This window comes from Astyanax mexicanus, chromosome 1 (assembly GCF_023375975.1).
Source record: "Astyanax mexicanus isolate ESR-SI-001 chromosome 1, AstMex3_surface, whole genome shotgun sequence".
Taxonomy (NCBI): Eukaryota; Metazoa; Chordata; class Actinopteri; order Characiformes; family Acestrorhamphidae; genus Astyanax; species Astyanax mexicanus.
Genome location: NC_064408.1, coordinates 29182331 through 29197605, shown reverse-complemented (window position 1 = coordinate 29197605; position 15275 = coordinate 29182331). Strand labels below are relative to the sequence as shown.

The following is a 15275-nucleotide window of genomic DNA, read 5'->3' as shown; positions in this document are numbered from 1 at the left end:
CACGGACCCGGCAGACAATCCACTTACTTTGGGCTGTTCTTTCTTGCTCTTTCGTTCTTAGTCTCTTTCAGTCTTTCGATCTCTCATTTCCTCTCGATGTCTCTACGTCTTTTTGTGCATTTCTTGGCCCTGGGCGAAGGAGGAAAGAAAACAGGAGGGGGAGATAATCCTATTTGCCTATACTGACACACTGACAGGAGCTGGGGATGCTCCTGACTGTCAAATGTCCAGAGCATTTTTGGAGAAAATCAATGATCCAACCTGGGATGTTTCCCAATGAGGAAAACTCACAAGGGGGCTCAACACGATGGGAAAAAGAAAGGAAGGTACATATTTATCTAGAACACAACAAGAAAAGTAGCAAAAAGAGAAATTTTATTTAAGAGAAGGGAATGGGGAGGCCTTGGTGCCATTGATTGTTCAATTAAATGTAAAATAGCTGCATGTAAGACTGTGGAACAAGGCACTGATAGACAAGCAAAGTGGATTGGAAATATAACTAATTGGAAAGAAAAAAAAAAGTTGTGCTAGAGCTTCTGTAGAGTATTATAAGTTCATATATAGCCATTTCGTAAGAAAAAAAATATATATAAATATAGATTGGCTTAATGATACAAATAAAGATATATATTATAAAACAGCAAGCTCACTATATGGTAAAAGTACTGAATTTATGAATTCTACTGTAAATGAAAATAAAGAATGTATGGTAACACTTTCTATGAATGTCATCTTTATTAGATGCTGTAACCACATTCATAACATATTATAATGCATTCATAAGGCATTATAAACATGGCTATAAATGTTTATAAAAATGCATAACCCATTATAGCCATGTTTGTTAAGCATTATGACCTGTGATCATAATACATAATATATATGTTAAAATACTATATCTCTATCATTAATAATCTAGTCCTACAATGAAAGTCTGTCACTTTACTTAGAGCGCACAAAGACCTGTTATAATACATTATAATTGACTATAATTAATATTATATTCAAGACAAGAATAATTATAATTTATGAGTGGTTCAAATATATATTTATAGGATTACTGAGGGTGTGTTAATAAGTTGGAAGCTTTTTTAGTCATGATCCATAATTCTACAAGCCAGGACTGAGTTTCTTGGTATTGATGTATAACATGTTATAAGCACAGCTATTAATGCATTATAATCACAGTTCATGATGCATAATAAACATTGCTATAATGAATTATACATTTTTATAAATATTTATAGCCATGTTTATAATGCCTTATGAATGCATTATAATGTGTTATGAGTATGTTTATTGAGTCTTATAGAGATGACATTCAAAGAAAGTGTTACCGAATGTATTAGTAATTTAATATATAAAAATCTCTCAGAAAAAGTTAGAGATATCTCTTGGCTGACTCCAATCCGTAGATTGCCAGTTAAAGTTATAGTTAAAACTATAACATGCCCTATATCTAACTGGGTACCACTTTAAAATAAGACTACCTTTATAAAGGGTTTAGAAATGGTTTACAATTAGTTTAGTAATGGTTGTAAATGCCTTAAAAGTCATTAATAATCAGTTATAACACATATGTAAGAAAGGGCAACAATATAGATGGCTGTGGGTACACTATTTGACAAACAACAGGTCATTGTTGCCCTTTCTACGTATGTCTTATAACTGATTATTAATAAAATTGATTTTTAAAGCATTTACAGCCTAAGTAATCATTAATAAACTAATTATGAGCCATTTATAAACCCTTTATAAAGGTAGACTTATTTTAAAGTGGTACCCCTAACTATAAAAGTGACGAATCTCTAGAACATTTCCTATTAGAATGCGAACGTTCCAGAAAGGTATGGGAACTTTTAAAAAATGAATTAAGATTTACAAATTTACATAAACATATGGTATATTTCAGATTAATTCACAAAAAGAATGATTTTTTTATATGCACTGTAAAATCCAAACTTTGAAAAAACAAGTGTTTTTAAAAGTATTATTGTTGAACTAAAAAAGGAATCTAAATCAGAAATTCAAAGACTCAAACTCATGGAGCTTGTTGAACTTATAACACATACATTTTAGAATTTGTGAATATTGATTCATGAAAATCTTGTGCTGAAAAGGAAAAAAAAAATGTGTATCGATGTATTTTTTTCTCTATGTAATGTAATAATTTAAAACACCAATAAAGTATTTAAAAAAAAAAGAATAAAAAAATAAAGGTAATCTGGTTCTCTTCATTCACCACAAGTGACTGATGTGAAAAGATACACTGGGATCATGTGCAGATTCACTGCATGCGTGAGAAAAAGAAAAAGCGTTTGTTTGTGAGTCACCACAAAAAGGCACAACACTCTCCAGTGAGTGAATTCATTAGGGTAAATGCCAGAGCGGATCAGATAGAGAGGAAGATAAAGAATTACGCTTAGACTGCTCTCGTTCTTACTCATCCTTTCACCCTCTCAGCGCAAACAAGGCAAGATCCCGAAACAGGGAGTAAAAATAAAGTAATATACCTGAATAGCATAGCGATTACAGTCCTACCCTATTCTGCACTAGTAGTTCATTCACTAGTTCATTCATCTACTGTTTACATATCTTTTGAACTGCTACTTTAAATTTCAATTTCAATTTATATAACTGTATTTGCACTTTCTGTATGGCTGACATAAGTTATCCTCACCTTAATTTTATTTTTAATTTTATTGTATTTATATGTATTGTTATATCTTATCTTATTGTAACTTTGTGTACTATACATACCTGCTGCTGGATGTCTAGAATTACCCCTCGGGGATCAATAAAGTATCTATCTATCTATCTATCTATCTGTCTGTCTGTCTGTCTGTCTGTCTGTCTGTCTGTCTGTCTATCTATCTATCTATCTATCTATCTATCTATCTATCTATCTATCTATCTATCTATCTATCTAGATAGATAGATAGATAGATAGATAGCGTAGCATAGCACACGGATGCGCCAGCAAGATGTGCACCAACAATTTGTCCTCTTTTGAACTCTGGTATGTCACCCATAATGTTGTGTGCATTGCAATATTTTGAGCAAAACTGTGATCTTACCCTGCTAATTGAACCTTCACACTCTGCTCTTACTGGTGAAGATTGGCCACCAGGCTGCTCCAATTTAGCCATGAAACCTCCCACACTAAAATGACAGGTGTTTCAGTTTCATTGTCCAACCCCTGCACATTTAATTATTTGTACATTATTTGCATTTAGTTATTTATTTGTGTATTCATTATTTATTTACACATTTATGTACTTTTTTGTATTTATGTATTTATTTTTCCCATTTTCACTCTGATCATTACTACAGTTTGTAACTGTGTTATCTATTTTCTCTTCTGTTCAGAAACCGTAAAATCTGGCAAGATGGAAGCAAAAAAAAGGTGCTTTCTGCAACCCGAGGAGCTCTCCTAAACTTTTTAAGGGATGAGTGACTGGAACTAAAAGATAAATTAACCTGAGCAGTGAGTGGAAGGACACTGTGCGGATCGATTGTAATTAGGGAGCTCATGGGATGGAGAGCGTGGCTTGAGCAAAAATGGAATTTTTTTGTGGTTCTTGACTGGAGCCAAATAAAATAAAAATAAAAAATAGCATACTGTTTGTGTCTGGAAGGAGTTAGAGAGGAAGAACTCGGCTCAGGGACAATGCTGATTGATTAGAGGAGTGAGAAAGCCTTCTGTGGCTAACACTCCAACATTTGCATCTTGATGAGGCGGGACTAAATCATCGGGGATCGATCTGATGGACTTTAGAGATGGACAGAAGATACGGTACCTGGCGCCAATAGGAAAGCGTGGTTTGGGATGAGTCATGATTCTGCTGTAAACACTCTGCTGCAGTTTACGGCTTAGGTGAGGGAAGGACACAGAGCAGATGCAGCCAAAAGACACAAAGTTATTCAGTGTTGTGCAGTTAATGCCTGAATTAAGTGATCTGCTCTTTCTGGAAATAGCAGGAAAGCTGCAATCATAAGCTGTTACGCTACTCAGCAGTGTGTTCTGAGGGAAAGTGGCAACATTTAAGAGATAAAGCGCGAGAAAAATAACCCAGAATAGAGAGGAACCCACAGTATTTGCTGCATATAGGGCAATTTCTATCCGGTTCTGAGGATAATGTAGGCAAAATTGCCCCTGCATGCTGGTCGAAAACAAACGTAGCTGCATCAAAACCAGGATTCCTGCGGAACACATCTGTGCGTGTGGCTCTCTTGCCGTTGCCATGACTACACGGGGAACGCTAGGCTCCGCGGCCAGTGAGAGACAGGCAGCAAATGAAGGGATTACTTTTATCAGAGGCTGCATCAAATGTGCTTTATCTAATCGCCGGCCACCACAGCTGCACTTCAAAGCCTCCAACACAGCCAGTGGAGAAGCGGCCCTCTGGGACGACCGCTGGTCTAAATTCCGGTACCAGAGTCTCACTGGTGGTACAAAAGGAGGAGCAGGAGAAACAGAACGTGTGATAAATGCTTAGAAAATGCATTGCTGATCAGGTAATTTTTTTTTCTTTACACTCTTACTGGTCTTAATGTTCCTACATTATAAACAAAGTGAAGGAAGGCTATATATAACCTTCATAAAACAACTGTCCAGGTTTGTACATTTTCTTCCTAATAAGGAAGGACTGTTACACCATTATTTCCTTTTTTGGTTCTTTCTGTTCCTGTCTTGTGTTCTTGCTTGTCTTTCCTAGTCTGCTTGTATTCTTCGCCATGTGCTTTGCAGCAAATGGCTCTGTTTTGTTGCTGCCTCGGGTCTCATTTGTAACCCAGCCCCCTCGTTATCTCCCCCAGGTGTTCCTTGTCTCCTGTGTCTGTGTACTGTATATATACACCCCACATATTTTTCTTTGTTCCATGTTGTGATTTTTGACCCACAATCGTAATTTGTTTGTTTTTTGCACAGTGTTTATGGATCGTTGTGGTTAGTTATCTTTATTTTGTTTTTGTTTGTTTGTCAGGGAAGTTTTTTTATTGTTTGTTTTATAGTCTTTTTTGTTTTTGTTTTATAGTCTTAGTGTTGTCTGTTTCCTTTGTTTTTTTTTATCATGGCTACTAATAAAAGCAACTTGCACTTGCATCCTCCCTCCAACTCTGAAGCATTATATATATGCTGTCATACACATGAACTTGTATTACAGCAATTTCACGTGAGAATAAAAAGTGCTTCTTATCTTCAATGTAAGTAAAAGTAAATTGTTTAATATTTCTATTTGTTCTAAGGCAGAATGCGTGACAACATAACTCACACTTTACAGAAAAAAAGGGTCTACAAGCAAGAACTTATATAGAGTGAGGAATCATACTTCTCTATCTGGTCTGTATCAGACTAATGGTGACTTTGTTAAATGAATTTGAGGAGAATGTTACCTGCCTGCCTGCATTGTTCCAACTGTAAAGTTTGCTAGAGGGGGGATAATGATATGGGGTGGGGTTGTTTATCAGGGGTTGGCCTTGTCCTCTTAGTTCCAGTGAAGACAAATCTTAATGCTTTAGAATATCAAGACATTTCTGAAAGTTTTACGCTTGTTAATTTGTGGAAACTGTTTAAGAAAGGCCCCCTGATCTCAACCCCATCAACCACCTTTACAATGAACTAAAACATCTGCATGTTTGACCTCACAAATGCTCTTCTGGGCAAAATATCCCACAGACAAAATCCAAAATCTGGTGGAAGGCATTCCCAGTAGAGTGGGAAGTGTTAAAGCTGCATAAGTGGGAACAACCCCATATTAAAAGAAATAAAACTTCCTGTAGATGTTCTAAAACGTGTTATACATTTAGTGGGTCCTAATAACCTACTCATTCATTGTATCACTTATAATGTCTTAAGCAAATAGTACAAAGTAATTTATAAAAAAAAAAACTACAAATCCAGTACAATTTAGTAAAGCAAAAAGAAACATATTATAAGCTGACTAGAAAAGCATTGTGTTGGTGTATAAAACCAAGAAGACTGAGCTGAAATGGAGTGTGATATTTTGATAGAGCCATGAAAAAGTACTTTTCCTATGTTTCCTAAATGTATTTCAGTAAAATATACTGAAAAAAAAAAAGCTTTAGACTGATTTAAGCAATAATACACTCCAGGTTTGTGCTATAACTTGACCTTCACCCTCTTGCCTACGACTGCATCACAGCAGTGTCAATATTACACATTATAGCACGGACCTCAAGTGTATTATTGTGTTATACCACAGTTCCATTATCACTGTTTATTGAAAGATTTTGAGTTAAACAGTACGAGATAATATGATCGGTTTGGTTATAAAAACTCCTCTAGTTAAAATAGTTCCATTGCTGCTCTGCTTGTAGCTGTGCTGTATAAAGCTCTGCATCATTGCTAGGTTACCTGTATGTGGTGGAGTAATACATGGGGACCTTCAGTTATAGTGCATTACCGGCTGATAATGTCACTCTATAAAACGCCTCTCAGCCGATCACATTGCAGGGTCAGAACTAACTGTGGTATAATTATCTATGTGCTTCATTTTTTAAAGAAAATTGAACAAAGTTCGACCGTCTCTTCTTCTTAAATGACGTAAAAACCGTGTAAGATAAGAGAACGCATACATGCACAGCATACATACTTTATGCTAATCGACTCGCTTATGTAAAAAGCTCTTCTTTCATGAAATCTGGCAGAATACCCTGAGCGTCCTCCATGTGATGAGTCAGAGGCACATATGTGCCATCATTTGGGAGGCATTCATGTCATTATTCCACATTTTCTCCTTGCTCTCTGAAATCTCAGGGTCTAAACGAGACAAAGCTAAACGAGCACAGAAGTGTGTGAGTCATCTGTGCGATGTGGACGTTAGCTGCAGTGCGCTAGCAGAAGCATCCGAGGCTTCCAGGACCTAAGGCTTCTCTCCTAAATGGAGTGTGACATACAGTAATTGCTGGCCTCCACTGCTTGGTGGCTGTTTGCGGAAAGAGCGCCTTATCAGCTCCTGGTTCACCACTCACAGTGACACCGCTGGGCTGCTCCGACGTTCCCCGTAGCTAAACGGAACTGGATTCTATTCTTAATCTGATTACTGTATTACCATAGTAAGCAATCCATAAATAACTTCACTTGCAACCAGAGGGCTTTCATAATTGAGATCATAACGGGGTGTTTTTTACATTTATTACATTTATGTTTCAGTGAGAAAAAGCTGATCCAAAGAGAGTGGAACAGATAAAAGTGTCTAGACATTAGTCATACTTCCATATTTCCATTATTTTACTTATTTATATGACTATTATTCTGTGTTTATCCCATTTCTATTAACACTTTATTTCAAGGAACACAAATAAGGCACTTACGAATGTCTTATATGTGCTTAATAAAGCCTTAATTAGACATTTGTAACTGATGTATTCACTACTTATTATGTTTTATTCTGTGTAAGTGTTATTGGTGCTTAGTTAGTGGTCTGTGATTGATAAAAGATTTGTTTAGTTTCTTTTTCGTGTCGAATTATTAATGAACACAACCTCACTATATAGAATATGTTGCACTTTTTGGTCTATTAGTGATTTATTAAGCCCTTATTAACTCAATAAACTCCAGCACAGCCATAACCTTTCCAAACTCACATAGATCAAACTGCGGCCAATTATATTACACACTAATAACATGTAGAATTAGCTAATAGTTAATGCTTAATAATCTGGGTAGTTAACAGGGTGGTAACGTAACGTTTTTTTTTGTGCACTATAAGGAATAATACAGCCATTATTAATCATCTCCACATAACAGACCTCTAATTAGGCACCAATAACACTTGCACAGTATACAGGCTAATAAGCTTTGGTTCTGCAGCTTTGGTTCTTCAAGTGCTCTAAAGTAAAGTAAAGTAAAACTTCTCCATTTCTGACAGAACTTTCTCCATATTCTCCACAGGTCTGACGACTGATATGACTATGATTATCTGACGTCGCTCGTGGAGACCTTGAAGGAAAAGCCTAGGCAGAAAAGGAGGAGAGGCTGGGAGAATTCTGTTCAGCAACAAGTGCGTATGCAGCTTGCAGTCAAACGACAAGGCCAAACACAAATACCAGCACAGACCGCGTGCCAATATCACATAAAGCCTCTCCACCCACCCACGCACGACCTCCGCCTTCCACTCATTCCTGCGTCTAATTCAATCAGCACACAGTACGAAAAACGCTCGCGCTCCTCTCAAAAGATGCTGATTTCGTACATTCATTCGCTTGATTGGCTTTCACCGCTGTGTACGAGCTGTTTTACCAAAGCTCACAGAGGAACATCTTTCCATTCTTTCACAGCTACAAGGACAAACCTTGAAAACCGTGCAGTGCAGAGAGTTGAAATGCAGCTTAATTGAGGAGAGCTTTTGATAAAACTTTAATTTAGCCTCTGAATACCAGAAACTTAGTAAGCTGCTCTGCGGTTCCAGGACTATCTCTCAAATCCACTCGATGACTGTACTTGATGACCGGTTCAAAGCTGAAGTTTCTGAGACTGACACTGAAGTTTTTGTAGTCGCCCATCAAAGCATGCACACCAGAGGTTCCTCATGACAACCTGGGTCACAGAGACTCTTGAAAGGTTTTAAGAGTAGAGCACTACTGAATCAGAAGTCGTGAAAGTCATGAGAGAAGAGGCTAGAAAAGCTACGTGAATAAAAAAAAAAGGAAAAAAGAATGGATCTGAGTGCAACCATGGGTCTTATCTGCTCTGTTACTGCAGACCTAATTCATCAACTGAAGTACAAACAAGTTTCAACTAGGTTAGTCTGAAGCCCTGAACAAATATTTGGCAACTGAGAATATTTGTCAACCGCACCAAACAGCAAATTGCACCAAACAGCAAATTGCACCAAACAGCAAATCAGTAATTTAGAACAATTGCAGACAGGAAGAAGGTCACCCAGCTTCTGCTCTCTGAACTCTAACCTACCCCAATTTGTTACTATTAGGCAGTGTGGTTCTGAAAAATGGAAAATGTGCTCATAATCAGTGTTTCTTCCTTTGGTTTATTATGATGCACATTTGCACATACAAAAAAAAGTAATGGAGTGCACAAAGTGTAGGTTCACTAGATTAGCCACTATTCTAACCAGCCATGGCATCGCCTGCCAGTGTGAAAGCAGGGTTAAGATGAACTAATATCTCAAGTGGTTGTTCAAATGGAACTCAGCAATAATATCTATGCCTAATAAATGTCTAATAAGTGTTTTGAACAACTCAGTGGAAGCAACTTTATTATTATTACAATACAAGAAATCTTGGGCAAGTATTGAATAATAGCAGAATGTAAGTAAACAGATTTGCTTTCATAAAAACATCAGCGTTTCTCTCAAGCAGAAAATCGAACTTTGCAAATTTCTGCCACTTTCTTTACTGGCAAGAAAGGAAGCTCTTCAATCAACAAGGTACTTCTGTAATTTATCATTTCCAGTGAGTCAGTGTTTTCATTTTGTTGTAAATGACAAAATGTGAATGTGAACATTTTCCCTCCGTAGAATCAAAAAAGAGAGCAGCATACCAGAGTGGGCAAACAAATGAGATTTTTTCAAAAATAAGAGGAAGGGCATAGCTAAAGGATAGCCAAATTCAAAAACGAGTAAACAAAGAAACTATAAAGGGCTAGAGTGGTCAAAGAAGCAAAATGTTTCAATAAAATATAACAAATATAAATGAAATGCTGGGTAGAAGAAGCTAATAAACAAGGTTCAATACTGGGCAACTAGGAACAAAAACGGGGGTATTTATACTGAGAGGACGAGGTGTGAATAATTAGAAGGCCGGCGAGTTAGAACGTCGAATCTTCACTAGATCAGGCATGTTATAACAATACGAGCAATACTGGGGAAGTATTGAATAATAGCAGAATGTATGTAAACAGATTTGCTTTCATAAAAACAGCAGCGTTTCTCTCAAGCAGAAAATTTAACTTTGGACATTTCTGCCACAATCTTTACTGGCAAGAAAGGAAGTTTTTCCATCAGCAAAGTTAGTTCTGTAATTTATCAGTAAGTCAGAGCTTTCATTTTGTTGTAAATGACAAAATGTGAATGTGAATATTTTCCCTCAGTAGAATCAAAAAAGACAGCAGCATACCAGAGTGGGCAGACAAAGAGGTCATACATTAGATTTACAGAAATAAGAGGAAGGGCATAGCTAAAGGATAGCCAAAAATTCAAAAACGACTAAACAAAGAAACTATAAAGGGCTAGAGTTGTCAAAGAAGCAAAATGTTTCGATAAAATACAACTATTATAAATGAAATGCTGGGTAGAAGAAGCTAATAAACAAGGTTTAATACTGGGCAACTAGGAACAGAAACAGGGGGGTATTTATACTGAGTGGACCGGGTGTGAATAATTAGAAGGCCGGCGAGTTAGAACGTCGAATCTTCACTAGATCAGGCATGTTATAACAATACGAGCAATACTGGGCAAGTATTGAATAATAGCAGAATGTATGTAAGCACATTTGCTTTCATAAAAACAGCAGCGTTTCTCTCAAGCAGAAAATCGAACTTTGCAAATTTCTGCCACTTTCATTACTTTAAAGAAAGGAAGCTCTTCAATCAGCAAAGTTAGTTCTGTAATTTATAATTTCCAGTGAGTCAGTGCTTTAATTCTGTCGTAAATGACAAAATGTTAATGTGAACATTTTCCCTTTAGTAGAATAAAAAAAGAGAGCAGCATACCAGAGTGAGCAGACAAAGAGGTCATAGATTAGATTTACAGAAATAAGAGGAAGGGCATAGCAAAAGGATAGCCAAAAATACAAAAACGAGAAAACAAACAAACTATAAAGGGCTGGAGTGGTCACAGAAGCAAAATGCTTGGATAAAATACAAAATACAAATGAAACGCTGGGTAGAAAAGCTTGAAAACAAGGTTCAATACCGGGAAACTAGGAACAGAAACGGGGGTATTTATACTGACGGGACCAGGTGTGAATAATTAGAAGGCCGACGAGTTGGAATAGCAGCGATTTTCTCAAGCGGAAAATAGAACTTTGGACATTTCTGCCACTTTCTTTACTTTCAAGAAAGGAAGCTCCTCCATCAGCAAAGTTAGTTCTGTAATTTATCATTTCCTGTGAGTCAGTGCTTTCATTTTGTCGTAAATGACCAAATGTGAATGTGAACATTTTTCCTTTAGTAGAATCAGAAAAGAGAGCATAAAACTCTCATTTCCTGGCCATATTCTCTGTAACCCAGAAGAAAAACCTCCTCCATCAGCAAAGTTAGCTGGGTAATTTGTTACTGCATTAAGTCAGTGTTTTCATTTTGGTTGTATTTCTGGGTCAAAGCGTGAGACGAGGCTTGAGTAGGGCAGCCTGAAGAGAAAGACTGAGTGAACTGATTATCCTCAGCACCCTCTTTTTCCTCGTTCACACACACACACACACACACACACACACACACACACACACACACACACAATTCAGCACATAGTCAAATCAGCAAGATCCACGACCCAGACGGCCCACTGGCCTAAACGGTTTCTTAGACTCTGATTAGAGTCCGTAGGCAGGACAAATGGAGGCAGGCAGGAGTGCTTTGTTACTGTAGAGATGGGCCATATTTGGAGTGGGCTGTTCATTCGAATGGACCTTCAGGAGCCTAAACGCAGGGGAAGTGCACAAAGCCAGCAGGCTGAGAGCCGAGAGGTAAATTATGGAAAGCGCCCGTCATCTAATGAAATCAAAAGCCGCCATTATCTACTCCACGGCCTATTCTCTAGCTGGTGTGCAGCCACAATAGCGCACTATAGCACAAAATAGCACAAAAGTAACTTGGACTCTCAGCCCCCGCTGCCCCGTTAGCGCTAACGCTTTTCTCTGGGCTAAAGGGCCTCGCTGACACTCCTGTGACTGAACAGACAGTCAAGGTCAAGGAGTCCTTGCTTTTTTATTTTCACAGCTACTAGAAAAGACACAGATTCTTCGTTGACTTTTCAATTTCATTTTTGTAGGGAGCTTGTTGACATTTTCACTGTTTTACTGCATCTTTTAAGCCCTGTGTCTAATCAGCTTGCCGATAACAATAATAATAATAATAGTAATAATAATAATAATAATAATAATAAAGTTCTAATAAGTGGATCAGTAAAACTGTACTAGAATTAAAAACGGAGTAACCGAATGCCACGGTGGCCAAACACACGAAAAACACTCGCAGAGTTTATTAAATGAAGAGCAAAACCTATAGGAATGGTCAGGGACAGGCAAGGTCAGTAACAAAAGTGGGCAGACAAAGGGGTCATGCATGAAATATCCAAAAATAAGAGAAAGGGCAATGCACAAGGGTAGTCAAAAATACAAAAATAGGATCGGCCATGATTAAACAAACAAACTGTAAAGGGCTAAGCAAAAGAGTGGTGAAAGAAGCAACATGTTTTATTAACAAAAAGGCAAAATACAAATGAAACGCTGAATAGAAGAGCTTGAAAACAAGGTTTAATACCGGGCAGCTAGGAATAGAAACAGGGAGCTATCTATATAATATATAATGATCTGATATAATAACCTAATGATCTAATAATTCATATACAACAGAAAACAGTTAGACCACATAAAACTCCACTGATTCCACACCCTGCTGAGATTTCCCAGCCCACCTTACTTTCACCAGTGAACAATGGGATGGTCACAACACAGATATATGGAAATAGGATACTGTGCAGATGCACTGAAATAAGAGAAAATGCTGATGACCTTCCTAAATCACACAACAGCTGCAGAAACACAGTCACGTCTCCGTCTTTAGGATCATTATAAAGTTTTCAACATGTTTTCAAGTTTAGAACTTTTCAAACTTGGTCACATTCTGAAGTACCCACGTTTCTGAAACTGCGATTAAATTAGAGCCGATTAGATTAGATTCAGCTTTATTGTCATTGTGCAGAGTACCGGTACAGAGCCAATGAAAAGCACCACTGTGCCAGAAAACTCTTCTGAACGCTTGCCAGAGAAAGTGCTGTCACCAGCTACAAATGGGAGAGGCCTGGATTTCACTAAGAGTTTTTTTGGCATCAACACTCAGAAAGAATCAGGATCAGCCAACTATAACCTGGTGGATTCATGATGATGTGGAGTTGTTTTATTAGAAAAGGCCTCAACCAAACGTTTCCTGTAGCTGCAGATCAGACCTGCACAACAGTCAGGAGGAGTTTTGGATCATTCCTCTTTACAAAACTGTTTCAGTTCAGCTATAATATTCTTGGGATATTTGAAATAAATCGCTCTCTTGAGGTCATCATGCCACAGCATCTCAATTGGGTTGAGGTCAGGATTCTGACTGGGCCACTCCAGAAAGCACAGAACATTTACTTCAAAACATTTACTTCTATGTTTTGGGTCGTTGTCCTGTTGCATCATCTATCCTCTGTTGAGCTTCAGTTCTGTCCAGGCCCTGAGGCAGCAATGCAGCTCCAAACCATGATGAGGTTTTGATGATGGTGTGCTGTGCCTTTTTTCTTCACACATAGTGTTGTGTGTTCCTTCCAAAAACAACTCCATTTTTGCTTTAATCTGTCCACAGTATATTTTACAAGTAGTGCTGTGGAACATCCAGGTGCTCTTTTGCAAACTTCAAACGTGCAGCAACGTTTTTTTTTTTTTCAGACAGCAGTGGCTTCCTCCGTGGTGTCCTCCCATGAACTCCGTTCTTGTTTACAGTTTTTCCCAAATGTTTACACAAAAAATGTGGAACTATGCACACAAATCCAAAAACATGAAGCTCATGTGTCGACATTGTGACTCCAAACTGCTAAACTCTAAACACAATTTTATATGTTCTCACTCAAATATCATTCTAAATCACAGCATTGCAAATCGCAAAACACAAATTTCATCATTTAGGACACCTTGGTCACCTAAGAATCACTGACCTTCAAATACAAAACTCTAATTACCAAATAGTCTCACACAAGTTGCAGCTATGTAAACTTAATTAGCAGAACGTTTCAATCATTTGTCAGAGTATAAAAGACGCCTCACGTGACTGATACAGCCCTACTATGTTGCCATCTGGGATAATGTAAGTTTCCACTGGGCAGCTCTGGTCAATGATTGGTTCTCTAAATCCACAGTTTGTTGTGCTGCACCTTCCACCATATTCCCCATGTCTCAATCCAATAGAGGAATTCTTTTCTGCATGGAGGTGGAAAGTGTACAAACGCAGACCCCACGAGTGTGTGGCTCTACTTCATGCAATGGAGGAGGCATGTGATGACATCCACGCAGATGATTGCCAAAGATGGATTTGCCATGCAAGGCATTTTTCCCCCGCTGTTTGGCGAGGGAGAATATTGCAGCTGATGTAGATGAGGTCCTCTGGTCTGACCGAGATCAGGGGTCTGATAAACAGTGATCTGTTTCTTTGCATTTTGCAATAAATACATATTTGTGTCCTCTTTGTATGTCAATTTTCCTTATCATGTTTCTCATTGTGAAAATAGGTGAAAATTACAGTTTTGCAACATTTTACATACAGTAAATATAGCTTACATTTGTGTAGTACTGTAAATGGGGTGGTCCTACACCACACCAAATAAATAAAAACAACAGAAAGACAACATATTTCCATGGACTTGTATGCATTTGAATTTGTACAGCGGCCTCATGAAGTCAAAAACAGAACCAAATACTTCTGATAAAAGTGCTTTGTATTTATCTTGTCAGTGTTTATTTGATGCTCTGTAAGAGATAAGCATAAAATAGCTGTGTGTGTTGTTTTGGTGGAAGGAATCAGTTTTGCTGGAGACTTGTAGAGTTTTAACAAAGCAGTTAATAATTTGCAGTTTTTGTTTAGAGTTTTGAGAAATTGAGCCAATTTTATAGAAATGCGTTTAAACATTTGGGAAAAATGTGGGACTATAAGTTTTTCCACATTGTTTAAACACAAAATGTGGAACTATGCACACAAATCCAAAAACATGAAGCTCGTGTATCAACATTGTGACTCCAAACTGCTAAACTCTAAGCACAATTCCACATGTTCTCACTCAAATATCATTCTAAATCCCAGCTTTACAAATCACTAAACACAAATTACATCATTTACAGTTTTTTCCCAAATGTTTAAACGCATTTCTAGAAACTTGGCTCAGTTTCTCAAAACTCTAAACACAAACTGAAAATGATTAACTCCTTTGTTGAAACTCTACAAATCTCCAGCAAAACTGATTCCTTCCACCAAAACAACACACACAGCTATTATATGCTTATCTCTTACAGAGCATCAAATAAACACTGACAAGATAAATACAAAGCACTGT

At 37.5% G+C, this 15275-nt stretch overlaps 1 protein-coding gene across 2 annotated transcripts in view; it reads right to left on the bottom strand.

Moving 5' to 3' along the window:
* The window catches only part of doc2b (double C2-like domains, beta), a 364239-nt gene that overhangs the window by 231938 nt on the left and 117026 nt on the right, over positions 1-15275 (bottom strand). The gene's annotated exons all lie outside the window — the stretch shown is intronic.